We start from the raw sequence: 12,949 nt of genomic DNA, 5'->3' as shown, positions 1-12,949 counted from the left end.
GGTGGGACATCATGGAAGGCATGTCTTCTACAGATGCTTGCAAGCCTCCCCTGGATGCTCAGAACACCTGGCCATGTTTAAGAGACTGGAAGTGTTGAACATTTCTCAAAGACAAGCTCCAGAAACCTGCACACCATTCTAGGATACAGTCAACCTATTCAGCCCAGTTTCTTTTTTTGTCTTCCTTACATGTAATTGTCATTAGTCCATTCCTACGGCCTCCACTCCCCACTCCTGATATTATATACATTCTCTACTTTGGGCTACAACTAGCAGGGGTCTATAAATCTGTACTATCTAGTCCCAATGTATAACAACTGAAATCAATATTTTAAATATTATCTCCCAGTTTAAAGGAGAAGTGAATTCTGCTTAAAATCCATTAAAAACACTAATTTCCTCGAGGAACTTTATCCTGCTATCTTGGAGAAAATGTTTCACCCCCCCCCCAAGCTATCTTGTCTCTCCTTTTCATACATGTATGCTGCTTGAATGTCTGATCAGGACTTATAGGAGCTGTAGTCCAAAACATATGGAGGCTATTGTGTTGGCCACCCCTGCTCTGGAGGGAAATTCCCCTGGACCTCAGCTCCTTTCAGAGATGGAAGGAGCCCTTCCATTCATGGAATGGGGTGGATGTTACAGGGACGAATCTACCTTGCTTCAGCAGTAGGGCTGCATTTTATGACTTCATCCTATTTTCCTGCACCACAATCTCATGCACATGCAGTACTGAGAAGTTAAGTCCCTTCTAAATTGAATGGGGCTTGTGTCACAGTAAGTGTGCGTAAACCAAATGTGTTTAGGATCAAGCATTGATCAAGCTTCAAATACCTTGCTCCAGAGTGCACACAGATGTCTTCACAAAATTTTGAAATTTCCCATGCAAACTATCCAGCCTTCATTATCATCGGTTCTATTTGAAAGCCGTCTTGGCTTTATTCATAAATGCTGTTCCTAAAATAATCTCCCAGACACAGATGTTGCCAGCATCTTAATTATCTAATCCTTCCACTTTCCACCATCCCATTATCTTATTGCAAGTCAACACCCACCACAATTCTAATGACATCCCTTCCTTGTCATCCAAGACTTGCACAAATGCTTTTCTGCTCTGCTCCCCCCCTTTTCTGCTCTGCTCCCCCCCCTTGCTGCTCTGCAAGTCTGACAAAATCATCCATTATAATCTTTCAAGCCACCTCTTTTGTTCCCTGACATGCCTCTTTTAAAAGTCACGTCTCCTTTTTGCATCCCCAAACTCTGCATCCAGTCAAAGCCAGGCAGGTGGTGATTTATGATTGCTGTAGCTAATGGGCTAAAGTTTCACACTAGCGCTCTGTGTTCAAATATTTTGTTACTCCTGTCACCCACTGCCATTTTCTTTTGTACTATCTTTCAAAGCATGAGAGCTTTGTCATTAACTACTTGCTTATGCTTTGTCAAGTGCTGTAGATGCTTATTCCATAACATCCCATTTACATTAAAAAAAAAATGCTTGGGAGGCATTTGCTACCTGAGTGCAAAATATGTTGACTCTCCGAAACCAGGGATCTTATGATGAATTATTTTGTCTGCATTTAAGGGAAACTACTTTTTTGAGGACCAGGTCTAAAAAGCCTGAGAGAGTCCCAGCTCCAGTGACCTTACCTTCCAAGTCCCGGACTGCAGAATCTGGGACCGGCAGCCATGTGACACCGGAAGTTGCGTCGACATAACTTCCGGTGTCGCTTTGCCCTTCTATGGGCACCAAAAATGGCCGCCACTGGCTTCAAAAGTTGCTTGTACGCATGTCAGGAAGTGCGGCGACACAACGTCCGGTGTCGCTCCGCCCATCTATGGGCACCAAAAATGGCCGACGCCGGAAGTCGCGTCTATGCACTTCCTGACATGCGTACAAGCAACTTTTGAAGCCGGTGGCGGCCATTTTTTGTGCCCATAGAAGGGCAAATCAGAAAGAAAAAAATGGCCCCCGGCAAGAGAAAATAATGGAGAAAAACGGGAGACGAAGTGATACGGGGGACCACCGGGAAAAGGAAAGTAAAAACGGGGGTTTCCTGGGGAAAACGGGGTACTTGGCAGCTATGCCAGTGACAAAGCATCAAGTAGCCCAGTTGTATTAAGCACTAGGGTTGTGCAGCAGATTCAGCCAAGTCTCAAACTGAGTTGAGCCAATTTAGGGAATCCAGGATTTGGACGAGTCAGGTGAGGACAGTTGTGGATCTTCCTGAGTTATTTGAGCCACCTCAGTTATCCGGGATTGCCTGTGGGTGGGTCATCTAACAGCAAACCCCTGCAGAATGTGAACCTTTGGGTGCTCTTTCAGAAACCCTTCCCCTCAGGCAAGCAGCTTGCAATATCAGCACACCAGAAGATCAAAGCTGGCAAGCTAAGTATTTGATACTGTGGGGTGCAAGTGCCCCTTCGCAAAATGAGCTGGCAAAAAAGTGCCCAGCAGAATTATAACTCTTTCCCTGCCAGGTCCTGTCACAACCTGTTCCCAAGAAAACAGTCCAGGCCTACTACTACTACCAGCCATGACTGGGCTGGCAAGATACTGGGCTCTGGCTGGGGAGAATCAAGCAGGAAACCATGGCATTGGTCATGATACCATTAAAACTTCCCAAGACACAGTTGATGGTGGCCGAGTTGTGAAGTGGGTGGAGGTGAAAGCAATATTTACACCATGAACAAACAATGTGTGAACTGATGCTATGCCAATAACTTGGATTGGGTTATTCATACCATAGATTGCACTGAGTGTTCCTCTCAGTGTAGATTCCCAAAGGTCAGGGGTGGTGGACCTTCCACCTACCCAAGAACTAAATTTCCTCAGAAGTAATGTGTTAGCAGCCATGTGCCAATAGTGCAGGAATGGGGAGCCTTTCTCAGCCCAAGGGCTACACGTGTCACCTTCCAGGGGCCGCATGCCAATGGTGAGTAAAGCCAGGAACAGACTTACATTACTCGCAGCATAGAATATTTGGTCTAGATGGGGCAACAGCTTAACACAGCATTTAGCAGGTTCACTGACCTCAAAGGGACTTACTTCCAGTTAACTACGCATACGGGGGCTGCATAAGCAGAGCTAAGCTCACTTAGCCATGGGAAATGTAGAAGAGCTTCATTAGTAATAGCATATTCTCCTTAGCAGATTCAGGGTGGTTAGCCAGTTGGATATTATTGGCACAGCTTCCTGCCATCCACAAATCTATGCCACAGTTGTGGCTGGTCTCTTGGCTGTTGAAATCTGTGTCCATCTTTTTGAGTGGCATTACGCCTGCCCACAAGACGTGATTTCCATTCAGCTCAGGGAATATTTGCCAGAGTCTGTGAGTTTTGAAGGCCTGCTTGCGTAATAGTCCACAGCCTATCTCAAATATCTAACAAGAATCTCAGTTTGATAGGATGCTGCTTGTTCTTATTATGTCTTTTGGCTGGGTAATTTTTTTGTTTTTTTGAATTATGTGGGCTAGAGGAGGCGAGAGAGGCTTATTTTACATAGTAGGCGTGATCTGCCAATAAGGCAGAAGGTTTGCCAGTGAGTGCATAGGAAACCCATTACGAACAGTTGTGGGTGTCAAAATGGATGTAGATCAAAAGGAGCACTCACCAGACACTCTGTCTTTGGCAAACGTCAGATTTTTTAAAAAAACCACAGCAAGATTTGTGCTGAAAATATGGAAATAAGGGCAAGAGATCACAAGTGAAACTTCCTTGCCAAAACATATCTATATGCAGAATATGGTTTCCTCTAGTTCCACGATCACAGGGGTTTTAATGAAAATATACAGGTATATGCACATGATGAATTTCAGAATTACCCTCTTGATTAGCTAAGCCCGAACCCATCTGGAAAGTACTTTTAGAAAGGGTTGTTAGTCCCTGGGTTTGTTGTACATGGCAACCCCCTTTTTTAAAAAATCTTCAGGGAGTGGGAGAAAATTCTTCCTTAAAAAATATCAGCAGGGGGGCTTTCCGTAAAGGATTGATACGAGATAGCAGACAGTGAAATTGGACTTTCTTAAACTGTTTTCGAAAAGAATTGCAGCCACTTCAAAGGAGTGGCAGAGCTGTAATGAGCAGCAGTAGCAGCATGGCAACATTTCACATGAAGAGAGGCCCAGTGAGAGCAAAGCTATGTTTTGAGCATCATTAGTCACCAGGGACATTCTTGGTTAAATAATAACAGTGATTGATGGCGACCCACACTTGTATCAACGTACATTGTTGCACAGATGACTTCCTCTGCTTATGTATTTACTTATTCTTGAAAACCCAATAAGCCATATTTTAAACAACAACAACAACCATCTCCAGGCAGCTTCAGGGTCCCCATTTGCCTGCAGTCAAGTTGAGTTCAAGCCAGCTAAAGGATTTCCCCAGCCCCAATTTTAAACATATTATATTCTGGACAAGAGTAGAGCACAACTTGTTAGTTTCTACAAAACAAAGCTGCATTCAGCTCAAGTATGCACAGATGCCCTTTCTTTCCTCCCAGCTGCTGATCTTCAGACTTAGCTCAAGATTTTAAAGTCAAGCTGGTCCTGCTCTTCTCTTCTCTTCTCTTCTCTTCTCTTCTCTTCTCTTCTCTTCTCTTCTCTTCTCTTCTCTTCTCTTCTCTTCTCTTCTCTTCTCTTCCCCCCCTCTCTGCATTACCAACAGTAAGAGATATCCCAGAGTGTCTATAATGTGCCCATAAAGCATAAATAACAACTGTTATTATTTTAGCCAGTGTGTCACCTACCAAATCAAACCACGTGCCATTACATTTGATGACTGAGATGCAACATGATGCAGCTTCTCTCTTTATTTTTCCATTCCCTTTTTTCCTTTTCTAAAAAAGATAATCATGACTTTTTATTTATTTATTGCATTTCTACCACACCTTTCCTTCAAGGAGCACAAGGTGACATACACATGGTTCTCTCTCCTTTCCATTTCATCCTCAAAACAACCCCATTTTTTAGAAAATAAATAAATAAAAACACAAGTCCTTCTCTGATTCTCTCAATGTACGTGTGCTGAGAGCACTAGAGAGGAGAGGAGATTTCTGTTTGCTGAATAGAAGTGGTGAAATGCAGGTTTGTTTTCTAGAAGGAAGAAGAAGAAGAAGAAGAAGAAGAAGAAGAAGAAGAAGAAGAAGAAGAAGAAGAAGAAGAAGAAGAAGAAGAAGATTTCAGCTATACCTATAAGGGGGTGAGCAGGAGGAGTCAGGAAGAGGTTTCTGCCCAAGTGCAATAAAATGCTATAATGAGACTGCCTAATGAATCACTAGTTCACTATTTTGAGACATTTAGGTTAATCCTCAAGAAAGTATTATCGACTGATTCTGGTTTCCTTTTTTCTGTGTTCCCATTAAAGGGGTGGGGATGGTGTAAGGATTTTCCAGGATTGCAGAGGGAGTTATGTATTCTACCAGTAGGTAAGGCAGAGTTTGTTTGTGTGTGTGTGTGTGTGTAACCATGTGGCCACAGAGTTGCTCTAAGCAGGCATGAAATGTTAAAAGGAACCCTCAGACCACCTTGTAAGTACTTTTTTTAAAAAAAAGGTAGGTAGTTTTATTTATTTTTATTTTTCCCCTAACTCTCCTTCCCAACAACTAGGGTTGAAGGAGAACTTCAATTCAGTTATCATTTAAAGCTGAATTTATAAAATTCACACTTTCAAAATCAATATGAGAAACTAAACACAGCCATCCTTCATAATTTGCACTTAACCCAAATTTTGCCATGCAGTTCTCTAACCAACCAGTGTTTACAAAACTGCATATCTCATATCTGAGGACTTTTTTTTAAAAAAAAAATGCAAGTTGCTTCATATATTTGTAGAGCTAAATTTGAGATTGGAAAAATAAGGAATTGGGAGACTCAAAACTGGCAGATCCTTCCATCTTTAACAAACAGCACCGCTGTTCCTAAGGGATGAACTCTAGAGTGCTTGTAAATGAATGAAAGTGGCACAGGATGGAAATACACTGGCACACCCATCACCAATCTTTGGTAGAGGCCTTTTCCATAACCGGATAGCTGATCCTTTTAAGTGAACACCCAAGGGGTTGAGTATGGGACCTTCTGGATGCAAAACGTGTTCTCTGCTATGGGGCCTCCCCAACTCAACATGTGATCCATCAAGCCAAGCACTGCCTATCTGCCCTCCTGCCATATATGGTGCCATACCAAGCAAGTCACAACACCCCCACCCACTTCTTCTAACTTGCTGGGACTGAAGAATCAGGGGTTCCTTAACCAGCTGAACAGGCCATACATTTCATAAATAGACACAAACAGAAACCAATGGCTGGAGAATAAGGGGTAGGAGAGAGCAATTGTGCTGAAACCGACAGGATAAGAGCTTGGAGGTTGCATGCTCAGTTTCTAAGTATGCCTTGGAAAGACAGATCAGAACCTTATGTACAATGAATAGCCTGCATGCTCTTGATATTTCCTTCTCTCCATGGCTGCTGAAAAATGCTGCAGACATTACATTGTCCTGTATTTATGAACTGTGGCTTCAATCCACAAGTCACTCCAAAGTAGGCATGTTCAGATTGATAGGACTAATGCAATCCCCATCTGTGCAAGGTAAATGAGTTGCAGATTCCAAACTGTGGGCATCTTTGGAAAGCTTCAGACATATTTCCTAGCCATGAGTGTAATGCTTAAGTGCACGTCACGGGCAGATAATCCTCTGTAAGTTTTACATTAAATGTTTTCACCTTTCATGTGAGAGATCTGATAATCAACCTCTGTGGTTCTGAAGGGATACTGAGCCATTAAAGGAATTTATAGACCACCAGGCTGATCCACTATGTCACTTTTTAAATATTATTACCCTTCCACATCCTCCCCCGCCCTTTGATATATTTCCTCAAAACACCTTAATGGAACAATGTGTCAGTTTATGTGTGCATATCATGGTGAAAGTGAGAAATGTATTTGTCAAAACATGGAAGGCAGCAGTAATTCCCATCATGTTGATTTACTTGCAGAAAATGTTGTTATTAGGTGCTCAAAAGAAAACCGAAACAACACCCCACTGGTTAGGATGCTACTGAAGTCTAAGTAAACAGAGAGATAAACTATCTCTGAAGATTCTGGAAAGATTTCCAAAATGTCCTGATGCATCATATTCATAACAAGAACACTCACAAGAAATCAATATCATCATAAATATCCCACCTTAACTACCTAGCGGTACTAAACTACTGGTATAAAATATAGCTGCCCGTATAGAATTATACCCTGGAAATGAACAACTACAAGATGATCATAGGAAAGTCAAATAAGAAATATCGGAAATAACCCATCATAAACTGAGCAGAAGAGAATTAAAGACCAGGCAGAGCGGGATGGTATCAAAACAAATAAGTCCAATAAATCAGATTGGAAGGTAAGGAAACACAAACTACAGCCAGTTAAGGCTAATTAACTTGATTTAAGAAGATTTACAGCCTGAGCTTATCATACCCTCCAATGTTTCAGAGATGAAAAGCGGAGCAGTCATGTATATACTTGCAATGTCCCTATTTTGTATTTTACCCAATAAACATTGCTGTCTGAGCAGGCAGTCTGCTGTACATTCCCCATCAAAGGCTTTTTCTGTGCCTGCCCTGTACTGGACTTCTAAAACATAAGTTAGGTGGAATCTACACACAAATAAAAAACACTGTGAAAAAGCTTTTTTTAAAAAAAGTTTTGAAAAATACATTGAATTTTGCATAGCTCACTGTCGCCATCTAGTCTCACATTTGCATATTGCACTTTACAACACATTTAAAACCTTTTATTTGCATCTGTGTAGCTGAGTCCTTAGTTAACCGACCAAGTCTCCGTGTTTAATGACACTGTTATAGAATAGCTGGAACACAAGCATGTTCAGCAATGTTTGTTATTTGGATAGAGGTGATCACTGAGCATGGTGAGATGGAAAAGCCCATTACACTCCATACAGTGTAGTGGGGGTTGTTGAAGAGCTCAAAAGAAATCTGGGAGGAGTGGGCTGTAGTTAGGCTGAGTCATGGGGCGTGTCACAGTTTTGATTGACAGGAGCCACTTATTTAAACTCAGGTTCTTTCATTTTCAGCTCACTCTCGGCAAGCCTTCGAAACTCCCACCCACCCGCCGCTGTTTTTATAGGCTTTAGCTGACATTGCTTTGCCTTTTCAGGGGTCACCTGTATTCGGGGGCCCAGTAGGAATTTTGCCACTTGGCTGATTGGCTGTTGCCATTTGGTTTTTGCCTACTGCTTAGCAAATTGTCACAACTTGTTAGGTTGGCTGTTAGGCTTTGGTTAATAAATTGGTTATAGGAGGGGCATGGCATTAAATTGCCTACCCCCTATCTTGCTCCTCATAGAAGTTATAGGAATCCTGGGGCTCAGGGACTCTAGTCCATTCATCCTGCCAAGGCAAGGATGGTGCAGCCATTACAGAGCTGAGCCTTGGGGAACATTCCTGGGTCAAGAGGAGAGTGTCTGTGAACAGTACCTCCACTTCCTTGGGGTGTTTACTTGACTTACCTACCCATAGTTAAGTCGGAGTTGGTCCTGACCCAAAAGGGGGTCAGATGGAAATGGTCCTGACCCAAAAGGGGTCAGATGGAATTGGTCCTGCCCAAACCGGGCAGATGGAATTGGTCCTGACCCAATAAGGGTCAGATGGAAATGGCCCTGTCCCGTAGAGTGGACAGATGGATTAACCAAAGCCTAAGCCAACACTCAGAATTAATTGTATTTAAATAAAGTTGTGGTCAAAATAATGCCAAAAACCCAAACCTAAAATATCGTGTGAGTTGTGAGTTATTTATGGGATTTCTGGGAGCTTTGTCACGCAATGAAGCTAGTACCCACCTATGCACACTAAGAAGCATTTTTGAAAGCCTTCACTAGAATCTCCTCCAAAGTAGGAGGAAACAGGACAAGTGCCATAATGTTCATATGCATCAGGGGCTGCGGACATTTTTTTTTAGTCTGAGGGCCAGATTCCCTGCTGGATGATCTTCTGAAGGCCACATGGTAGCGGGCAGGACCAAAGGCAAAAGTAGGCCAACCAAATAATGTATATTTGAACTTTGGTATGGTAAGACAGTTTCTGCACTCACATACACCCCCCTCTTTTTATTGTATTTATTTAGGCCATTTATTTATTTAGGGTGATCAGGAGAGATGAAGAGAATTTAGCCCAGCTAAGGGTTAATTGGCCATTACTCTCTCAGCATGAGAAAGAGAGCAGGACCAGGAAGGTTTTGAGGACTTCTGAGGTTAGACACGTTCCTTGTTCAGTGTTGGGCTGGGGGAAGGACAGGGCGATAATAATTGGGCAGGGTGTGTCCCGTGATGATAAGAGCTATAGATGTGCAAGCGTGAATGTTGTCCCCAGCTGTGCCTGGCTCTTAGTGGCACACTAAGAGCTCGTCACACCAGGGAAAAAATAAAGAAGGTGGCAGCTCCATCAGAACAGTTTGTCCTTAGATTTCAATTATTTGGAAAGGAAGCGAAAAACAAAATTACCTCCATTGCTTCATTTCTGTGCTGAGGTGAGCTGAGTGCTCGGAGGTTATTTTTAGCTACTAACCTTTTATTACAGATGAAGTGAACAGCTGTTATTCAGGTGATAATTTTCTAATATAGGGTACATACTCTCACAAAGGATATGCATAAAATGAAAGGGGGGGAGGACTCAAGCAAGCTAGTATGAAAATTATTTACAGGGGGAAAAGAATAAAGGCTGACCGTCCTGCCTGATGCTTTCAGGGAAGGTTAGTCGTTTCATCAAGCCCAAGAAGAAGAAGCAAGCATTTGGTACACTGAAAAATAGAGGGATAATTACTGTAGTAGAAAGTATAGCAAGAAACTAAGAATCTGACTCAAACACGTTTTCCATTCTGGGCCCTGTGGGCACAATTGCGTCCTTGAGGTCCTTTGGTGCCCTCAAGCCCCCACCCACCCACTTGGTCCCCTTGGTCATGAGCTTACCTTTTTCTCTCTTGAAAAATACAAAGAGCTAAACAGGAAGTGACTATTTCCCACTTCCTCTTTCAGCCCTATGTGCTTTCCTCAGATTAATTCTGTTGGAGGAGGAGCAGGAGGAGGAGGAGGAAGAGAGAGAAGAAGGAGAGGGAGAGGGAGAGGGGGGAGAAGGAGGAGGAGGAGGTGGTGGTGGTATGTGGAACTTGTGGCCCTCACATCATTCCTGACCATTGGTGTCAGGGTGGCGCATACCTCTCCTCACAATCAATTCTCTACGGAGGCTTCTGGCATTTTAATGATCTTTATTTACAATATTTACAATAGTCATTAAAATCTCATTATCATTCATCAGAGTCACTCAGTTCAGATACCGGCAGAGGCCTCTTCTTTCGCCGCCAACACCTCATAAAATGCGGGAATTTACTGCAGGGAACTCGAACATACTGACTCAGCCCTGACAATTAACCATACTGGCTGGGGCTGATGAGAACTGGAATCCAACAACATTTAGAGGTGCCACAGTTTCCCCATCCCTCCTATAAAGTCTTATAAAGTATTGTTAGCCTTGAGAGCTCCCAAGGTTAGCAATGGATTCTAGCCATCATAGCGATGTTCTGCCTCTGCGTACCAGTTGCTGGGAATCACAGGCAGGGAGAGCAGTGTAGGAGTCCACTTCTGCTCCCCTTAGGCATCTGATTGACCACTCTGAGAACAGGATGCTGAACTGGGAGGACCTTTGGCCTGATCCAGCAGGGCACTTCTCATGTTATTATATTCTCAATAGGTCCTATGTGTTCTTTTTCAGTATGTGGGCCTATGATGTCATATGGCCTTGAAGGAAATGTATTGGAGCCTCTTTCCAGTTTGAGCAATTTCTAGCAATACCCCCCCCCCCAAACATGCAGCTGAATGCTCCTGGGCAACAGTGTAATAGTTGCCACATTGCTTTGATTTTCACATTCACCTTCTGCATAATCAAGTTGGCTTAAATAGTTCTATGATGCTATTTCATTGCATTAATAAATCACATTTGCCCACTCAGGCAATACATTTTAATAAGTGTTTATGGAATTCTGCACCCACTTCAGATGGCTCTCTGTTACCCTTTTATCTACCCCACTGCTTCCTCTTTCCGCGTCTAATAATTGGACATGTACTCCACAGTGACCTCAGCAATGACATCACCCTACCTTTACATGGGCCAGACACCACATGCCGCTACCTTGGGTGAGCATTTATACTCTTGTTATCATGACAAGGATGTAAAAGAGTTCCAGAGTGCAGGACTTCTGAATTAATTTTGTGAATTATTTTTATGAGGATGCTGGAGAAAATAGGATGCACATATTGGTAGACCTGATTCACTGGAATCCCTACATAGAAAAAAGAGCTCGGATGGTTATAAAATGAGTAAAATATACTACAGTATGGGGATATGTAAACACAATTAAAACAGTGCTTCATCCCAGCCGTTAAATGATCAATAATAATCATCACCATCATTTTATTATTTATGCCCCGCCCATCTGGCTGGGCTTCCCCAGCCACTCTGGGCGGCTCCCAGCAGAATAGTAAAAGTATGGTGTAACATCAAACACACACACACACACAAAATGATACTTGCCCATTGACATCTGGGGAAAGGGCTTTTTTAGAGTGGCTGGGGAGCCAAATGGGTAGCCCTAGCAGGACCAAAGGTTCCCTACCACTTGCATCAGTATAAATTCAGCATTTGTAATAACTTGATCATTTAGTGTGTCAGCACCTTTTTTATATACAATCTGTCAGGGACATGGTTGAATCGAATGCCTGAGAAGGGTCTGACTCTGGAGATGAAGGAATGCCAGTAGTGGAGTGGATTAGTTCCCCCCCCCTTCATCAAGAGTTCCCAGACTCAGATAGAGCAGCAGACTTGGAAAGCTTGCAGGCAAAGGGAGGGGAAGAGATAGATGACACTGAGGGTGTTGCTATGCAACCAGGAGGTAGGCAGCCTTTAGATGGATCTTCGTTTGATAGCAGGTGGCGGGGAGTTCACCCACTTTCTTCCCAAACCAGAAGAGCTGAAAGGGTTAAAATGCAATGGAGGTACAAGGGAGGAAGGATTGGACTTTGGTGCCCTTCATGCTGCGAAAGTGGCAGAGATTCAGAGCAACCAACTTGTAGCTAAGAGCAGCAGACTCAAAGCCACACTCTGGATGTTAATTGTAAATAAGCGTACCATAAAACTGCCAGGGACTCAATAATTCTTATTGGGGTTTGCTTGCCTGCCTGAGATCATTACACAAACAAGCAGTGTATAAAATTTAATAAATAAATAAATAAAATCTTTATTTTTATAAGATCATTCATTTCAGCTTCACATGGTCACATTCCACCAAATATCAATGAATTTTCATCTCCTTGAGCAACTCTTTCCTATTCATTAAGATCAGGTCAAGAATAACCTATCTCCCTTTTCCTCCAACTTTTGAGAGAGAATGTCACCAGCAGGACAACTGTTCACCATATATGTTGGTGGAAAATCACATTTTGACATGAATATAAATAAGCAATTAAATGAATGAATAAACCCCCATCCATTAGGTATCCACAACCATGGGGTGCATTCATGGATACCAAACAACACTGGGCATGCCTGAGGTGGTTTTGGCAGGAAGTAATAGGGCATGCAACTCAACAACCAGCAAATCAGCAACAGTGGCAACAACAGGTTTGTTGTTGTTTAGTCGTTTAGTCGTGTCCGACTCTTCGTGACCCCATGGACCATAGCACGCCAGGCACTCCTGTCTTGCACTGCCTCCCGTAGTTTGGTCAAACTCATGTTCGTAGCTTCGAGAACACTGTCCAACCATCTCGTCCTCTGTCGTCCCCTTCTCCTAGTGCCCTCAATCTTTCCCAACATCAGAGTCTTTTCCAAGGATTCTTCTCTTCTCATGAGGTGGCCAAAGTATTGGAGCCTCAGCTTCACGATCTGTCCTTCCAG

Source organism: Zootoca vivipara, chromosome 8 (assembly GCF_963506605.1).
Source record: "Zootoca vivipara chromosome 8, rZooViv1.1, whole genome shotgun sequence".
Classification (NCBI taxonomy): Eukaryota; Metazoa; Chordata; class Lepidosauria; order Squamata; family Lacertidae; genus Zootoca; species Zootoca vivipara.
Note: the sequence above shows the minus strand (reverse complement) of the source record.